The sequence below is a fragment of the Lactuca serriola genome, chromosome 8, assembly GCF_051521515.1.
Source record: "Lactuca serriola cultivar US96UC23 chromosome 8, Lser_US96UC23_V15, whole genome shotgun sequence".
NCBI lineage: Eukaryota > Viridiplantae > Streptophyta > Magnoliopsida > Asterales > Asteraceae > Lactuca > Lactuca serriola.
In genome coordinates, this window is record NC_136415.1 from 168,498,213 (window position 1) to 168,506,594 (window position 8,382).

The following is an 8,382-nucleotide window of genomic DNA, read 5'->3' on the forward strand; positions in this document are numbered from 1 at the left end:
TAAAAACTTGGGTGATGAGAATCATTCCTTATTTGGTGAATTAGACATTTACCAAAAATGAAAGAAACAAATCCATTTTCCAATATTACTATCAACGGAATCATATTAGCAACAATTTTTCACAAATGCCATTGTAAGGATACTTTGAATAAAAAATTTTCCCATTATTTTAAAACTTTGTGGAAAAACTTGTCCTTACAGTGCAAAAGCATATGAAAAACTTGTTGTTATCTATTCCTAAGTAATATATCATAACTCCTAAGAAACAGCTCAAAATTTTGATCACCAAACCATGCGATCGAAATCCATCTTCGCGATCAGAATCAACATATACTTCCTTTAAGTTTCTTCCCTTTTACCATTCGGTCAACCGAGTTGACTATGGCTAACCCCTTTCCTTGTGAAGAGAAGGCTTTTCTAGATATCCAATGTTACCATTGTCAATGTCCATGGTAGTTTGGGAAGTTGATCTAGTAATCAAATTTGGTTTACCAAAGCTCCAAATCATTGATGATTCAGCAACACCAAACAAATATATAAGATCATTAAGGGTCATGTCATAGTCTATTTCATAGTAGGCCTAGAGGTAACTCACTATGTGACTTAGAAAGTGATTAAACATCCAACTTTCTTAAGACTTTGACACCCAACTCTCCCTGCTTGTCAATATGTGACTTCATCTCCAAGATGCGATCACACATAGACCTTGCTTGCCAATAGGGCTATAGTGACCTTGAACTTGTGGGTTAGAGAGAATAATTGGAGGAGGTGGAGGAAGTGAGGTTCTAGGAGATTTGGAAAGATCATAGATGTCTGAACCAAACATCTTTTGGGAGATATTCTAGATAGTTGATCTAAAGTCCATATTATAACACCCAATATGAAATATTAAGGTTATGACCCAACACAATACTTTTACAAATTGGAAGAGGGATGCCGTAATCCAAGCTATAAAATATTTGAAAGTAGGCGAATGACGATTCACCAATTTCTACCATGAAAACGAATTAATTTAATTAGGTTTTACTTGGATTTGAAACTCCTAGATCTTTTGAGATTCATTGAATTGTTCAATTGCATCTTTCAATCTCGAATGTGCCCTCTCAAATTTTGTGACTGGGATGCCGAGGATCACAAAACAAGGTGTGAATAACCATCCAAATATACTTGATACCCTTAATATTTACTTGTCAATCGATGTGTTGGTTAACCACACACGCTCCACCGATACTATGATAAACATTAAGTTACCCTTTGCCAACCTTGTTAAATCCAGCTAGTGTGTCGGTTAACCGCACGCGCTCCACTAACCGACTTAAGCAAATTGCACAATGTAATTTCATTGGTTAGCATCAAATTCACATTTTACTATAGTAACTAAGATTGGAAATTTATAAAAGGTTTAGTTACTTTATATTTATCATTAATTCTTTTAATGAAGGGAGAATTCTAGTCCTTGTCCTACCCATTCGGCTAACAACCCTCCACCAGTCAAGCAAGCGGTCGGTGAGAGTGGACACCCATTAAACTACCATATTATAGGTAGTAACCTTATATCCCCCTTATAGACCAACTTCGTGAATGAGGTCTACTAACGGTAAGACTGACTTGCTCTTATATATGTATATATATATATATATATATATATATATATATATATATATATATATATATATATATCTTATAATACTATAAAGTATAACGGTTGAATTTTAACTTTTAAAATTCTAAGTGCTTAACATGGAATTAAAGTATTCATAAAGGAAAACTTTTCAAATTCCAAAACTTGAGGGCAAGTTTTGAAACTATTCAAAGTATTCAATTCCATAACTTATGTGTTTAAAGTAGTTTTAATTCAAAAAAATCTTCAAGTTCCATAACTTGAGGACAAGTTATGGAAGACTTTAAAGTATTAAAAGAATATGACTTTTCTTTATTTTAACCTATGGAAATATTTATGAGTTTTATGAATCTTAAATGTGACTTTTCATATAACTTGAGGACAAGTTACAAAAACACATTTTAGAACCAACTCTTAGATTAATTTGGATTGAAAACAACAATTTAAAATAACTTTTCTAGTAATCTAAGCAACTCATAAAAACAAGATAATTCAATAAAACGTTTTCATGTAATTAGCCTAACCATTAAACTAATACAAAACATGAATCTATTGACAATTATCTTTGAAATTGGATTAGCATGAACATTACCACACCAAAAATAGGTTTATAAGATGCAAAACAGCTTAGGGTAATGTTCCTAGTCTAATTCCATCCAAAACAATCGAAGATATGCTGTCTGGGGGTCCAACTCGTCGATTTCATGAACCGAATCGGCGAGTTGGATGAATTTAGCCTTGGACTCGTCGAGTCCCTTCATGGATTCGGCGAGTCTGCTAAGCAGACAACAACACACTTCGATTTTTTAGCCAATTTTGCAAGTATAAAAAGAAAACAAGCCTAGGCTCTGATACCACTGTTGGGTTTTGAGCATTCTAACACTCCTAAGTGTACATGCAACCTTAAATACATTGGATCTATGTTTTCTCTATTATACAATAAAATATGAATTTTCTAAGGTATTACCCTAACTAGCATACAATCATAAGTACTATAATAACAAAAACTAGATAGAATACATACCTTTTTAATGTAGCTTGATTCCATGGAGCTTAAGAGCCTAGTCACCCAAGTGTGACACCTCAAATGGTTCACACAACATCAAATGCACTAGGAATAAATTCGAGAGAAATGAACCACTTCATGAAATCGGCTAGCCCTCATCATTCCTTGATTGTGCCCGATTTTTGGGAAGAATAAGATGCTTATATAGTGTGTCACAATAAGGGTTACACCATGTAAACCCTAATTGTCATGGCCTTTCATTTCCATGATCCATGCGTACAAAAACACCATGGAGCATGCATGAAGCATCCTATGGGTTTTAGCCACCTAATCCAATAGTCTCCCACTTGGATAACTCTAATAACTATAACTGCCAATGTAACTTCAAAACCAATTAGCAAACGTAGCTCGCAAAAGCCGCTGTAAAACTCTAACCTAGTCAGTGATGCTTCCTTTAGATAAGGGATCATATAATCCTTTGTTCTTCAAGATATCATGCAGAAAAATATAAGGAACATAGTCATACTTATTGTCCATCAGTTTGTCTCCCAATTTCTGATTTGTTTGACATAGAACTTAATTGAACACATCAATTGAGTCCTGACCGGGCCCAATACATAAGTCAATACAAAATCATTGAGGGGCCCAAAATATCGCTTTTAATCCTCTTAGGATAAAAGGAATAGATAAACATCAACTTATATGTTTGTACCAACTTCTCGTTAAATCATACACAACAATATGTTTTATAAAATCAAGTTACTGATGCGTTTTCATACTATCAATACACATCCAAATCGTAGTCAACAACTCATATATCTTGGTTTGAAGACTAGATGATATTATCTTCTCACAATCACTCGTGATAAATTCCATGAAGTGATTCATGTGAGTGTGGGTTTAATCCGATAGTCGAATCTTATTTCAAGATCACTCATGAACGTTGTAGAAAACTTTTTCTATGTCTAGACACCTTAGACAATCTACAATCTAATTCATGACATTCTAGCCTCTTGACCTACTTACAAAGTATGATCGGCTGTTGATAGTTCGAATAATCTTATTATTCTGGAAGCCAAAACATGCAAACGTGAAAAAATAATAAAAATAGACACAAGATAGTAACTTTACTTATAAATAAAACTCCTTTTATTTAATCATCAAATGTCAATTACATTTTTATCTATTACAAGTTTCTAAATACCTGTCTAATCACTAAAACTAATATCATCCTTCAGCCTGATACTGCTAGCATGCTGCAAGTGCTTAACCCTAATCAGTCCCTTCGTAAGGGGATCTGATAGGTTATCCTCTAACGATACCCTCTTTACTATGAGGAGTTCTTCTACTCGATGTCTTATGAAGTGGTATTTTCTATTGATATACTTGGATCTTCCGTGATCTCTTGGTTAAGGCAACCGCTCGTTCTTTATCGTAGAAAATCTCCAGAGGCTCCTTTATGGATGGTATAACTCCAAGGTCTCCGATGAAGTTTTTCAACCATATCGCCTCCTTTGATGCTTTGGTCGCTGCTGTGTACTCTGATTCGCACATTGAATCAACTACAGCCAACTGCTTGGAACTTTTCCAAGTTACTGATCCTCCATTTAGGGTAAATACCCAGCCCGACTGAGAGCGGAAATTATCTCTACCGGTCTAAAAATTGGCATCACTATACCCTGTTACTCTCAAGTCATCATTCTCACTGAGGGTAAGGACCCAGTCCTTAATCCTCCGCAGGTACTTAAGAATGGTCTTTGTTGTAGTCCAGTGAGCTCTACCAGGGTTCCCTTGATATCGACTAATCATGCTCAAAGTAAAAGCCACATCAGGGCGAGTACATGTCATAGGATACATGATCGAGCAAACTGCGGAAGCATATGGTATTCGACTCATTTCTACTATCTCAGCATCAGTACTCGGGCTCTGAGTCTTACTCAGTATGGTATTGCTCTGGATAGGCAATTCTCCTTTCATGGAATACTCCATGCTGAAGCGTTTCAACACCTTATCCAAGTAGGTACTTTAACTAAGTCCTATTAGTCTTTTACTACTATTTCTCAATATCCGTATCCCTAGAATGTAAGCAGCTTCTCCAAGGTCCTTCATAGTAAAACACTTCCCAAGCTAGGACTTAACCTCCTGAAAGGTTGGGATGTCGTTTACTATGAGTAGTATGTCATCCACATAGAATACCAGAAAGCTAACTATACTCCCACTTGCGTTGACATACACACAAGACTCATTCTCGCTTCTCAAAAATCCAAACTCTTTGACTTTCTCATCGAAACAAAGATTCCATCTTCAAGATGCTTGTTTCAATCTATAAATGGATTTCTCAAGCTTACACACTTTATTAGGTTGCTTTGCATCGACAAAATCCTTTGGCTAACTCATGTAAACATCTTCAGCCACTATCCATTAAGGAAAGCGGTTTTGACATCCATTTTCCATATCTCATAATCATCAAATGCAACTACGGCTAGCATAACCCTTATAGATTTATTCTTCGCTACTGGTGATAAGGTCTCGTGATAGTCAACTCCGTGAGTTTGAGTAAAGCCCTTCGCAGCCAATCGTGCATTATAAGTGTGTACTTTCCCATCCATGTCGGTCTTCTTCTTGAAGATCCATTTGCACCTGACCGTCTTATGACCTGGTACATTGTCATCCAAGTTCCAAACTTGATTTCCAGACATGGGCTGAGTCTCGCTATCCATCGCCTCTTTTCATTTTGCAAAATCGGGGCCTGCCATGGCTTCCTTGTAGTTAGATGGCTCATCCAAATTTACCAGTGGACTATCACTGATAAACGTATCACCTTCCGTAGTAATATGAAAACTATAAAACTCCAGTGTCATCTTAACTCTACTGGAATGTCTCAGATGTAAGGACTTGTCAACCGGTTCAACAGGAGTTTCCTCCTCAGGTTGAGAGCTAGTCTTTGAGGTTCCTTCATCACTTAACTCTTGAAGCTCTCCTAGGTCAATTTGTCTCCCACTGTCCTCTTGGCATATGAGTTCTCTTTCACGGAAAACCCCTCTCCCCGCAAAGAAGACAACATTGTCACGCGGTCTATAGGAGAAACGTCCAAAGGACATCTGTGGGTAGCCGATGAAAATACAACGCTCACTAGGGATTTCACGTTTCTATCAAACATATCTTGGATTTCTTAAATTTACCTTCTAGAATTCTTTTATACGTAAGCTCGATTTAGCATATCTTAATATTTTTATTAGGTCGATAGGAATTTCACTTCCAAATTCTTCATATAAATTCTTTCTCAGGTAGTGTCTACTCTGCAAGACACACTATACCAGAATTTACCCTAATAGTGTGGAGACAAACGGTCTCCAACTATCTGTATCAACTTCTTACTCATGCAAGTCACCATGCACATTTATACATTTCATTATCCTTTCATGACATCGTCATTCCTTTATATGAGAGAAAATTTCTTCTTATGGGTGTATCTTTTAAGTCTACTTCATAGGAATCTATCCTAGGAAGTCTGCATTTTAACTGCATCTCAACATTTTCTACTAGCTTCGACTTGGTTCCCTATCATTCCTAATAGCAACATCTCTTCTCATACAATACTATGAGTGTATTTATTCTTCAACTATATCATCTACCTTACTCTGACTAGCAAGTCATTCATCCTTTCACAACCATCCTAATCACGTATGTTAAAGTTGGCTTAACACACTATGGAACTTCATAAAGATGTGATATAAGTCAATTGTCACTCGGTATTATTAAATACTAAGTCTGAGCATCTTGTATAGGGTTACATATCAGCTCTTACCATACTACTCGAAATTGCATATTACATCACAATAATAGGCAAGGTCTTGGCCTATTGAGTCTGAAAACTTTGTTAAACTTTCCTTTGATCTTCATTGAATTCTTCTAAATCTTGCACAACATCAATTTAGATATTGTTGAAGTATTTATCACCATCTTCAGCACTTCTAACTCTGTAAGCAATCATTGCTTCAATCTGGTCAACGGTGGAACAACTTCATGGATACCAAAACATTCATCTCGTCTGAATGTACATTGAACACAAAACATTCCTCCAAAGGTGTTATTATTTCATTAAACATAGTTTGAATGTACAACACCACTGTATAGGTATTAATACACTATTTACGGTATTACTTGATAGATTTTATTTTACGATATCCTTTGAATTTTATCGATTTCAACTACCGTAAGTCTCTTTATCACCTCGAAAAGTTTCATGCCGATGGAATAGAAGAAATAGTAACAGTTCTATCGACACCTGGATTCTTCGAAATAGTTACACCACATATCTCCAAGTTGTGCTCGTGCTTTCAGGTACTTTATTTATCTTTTAGCACATATTAGCATATAAGGCATCTCCCTTAAAATATTCTAGTGCACAATATAGAAAGTAAGGTATTCAACCTAAAGTATACCAGGCACACATCGTACCATCATTACTTAGCAATTCAAGTTTAAGCCTAGAAATTCTTACAATTTCTAGTTCGCTTAAACTAATGCTCTAAAATTTTTGAAGTAGCTTAGTACTTTAAAATATTAAGATTTATCATTATCCAATAGTCCACTTAATTCTTTCCTATGGTTTGTATCCATCTACTCATAATGAATCCGTTCATATTTTGAACTTCCGATGGTTTAAGTCTAAATACCAATCTATGGTATTTAGTTCACTTAAACTACTATTCTGATACCATGATTGTGAGACCCACTATTTCTCTAACACATTTACAATATTATTACTCCAAAACATGCTACATGCATACTCATAAACAATACTTTACATTGATAGTTTAATTACAAAAGAATGAATACAAACCGAATATTAAGATTTTTACAAAGATTTATATATATATATATATATATATATATATATATATATATATATATATATATATTACATAACTCTCCAGGAAATTAAACACTAAATACAAAAGCTATAATATTATCTATTCTACATCTTCTACTAATACATGACTATACTGGATGCTTATCACCTACAATACTTAAAACATTGAGAGGGATAAGCGGGTGACGCTTAGTGAGTTCAACAACAGTTACAATATAACTCTATGCCATTTACATATCAGTATGACAGAAGCAAAGAGGGGAAAAGAACAACAAAGGCATATGTGTATCATATAACAAGCTTTTCATATCAACCAACAATCTGATTTAATGATTTACAATCAATGAGACATACTAATTTCAACTTGATATACATCAATAAAGCTTCAGCCCAAATGGCACAGAAAATACAATTTCAAATTATCATTTGGCTAGCATATACAGGCTTTCAGCTCTACATAGCCCTATGCCAATACCAAAAGTTATACAAGTCACACTCTACATGGCCAAAGGCACAAATCCAATACCAGAAGTTATACGGGTCATGCTCTACATGGCCAAAGGCATAAATCCGATATAACATCGGAAAGTATAGTGAATATATAGCACATAACATACAATTGTCCCTATATTGAACTCACCATGAAATAGTCGATTGATAAAATGATTATTTAGGCAGCACTTCGCCTCTAAATATGACATTCTTTGAGGAAACCGGGGATTGTTTTTTTCAAAATCGGACCTTGTGCGGGCAAAGTTTCAACTTGAAAATATTATTTGCTTGGGTCTTCAGGGCGTTGGGACTTGCTTCGGGTTTCGGGGACATTTCCTAGGCTTCGGGGGGTGCTAAGGTAAAATGAGAGAGTGTAGAAGGTGTGAA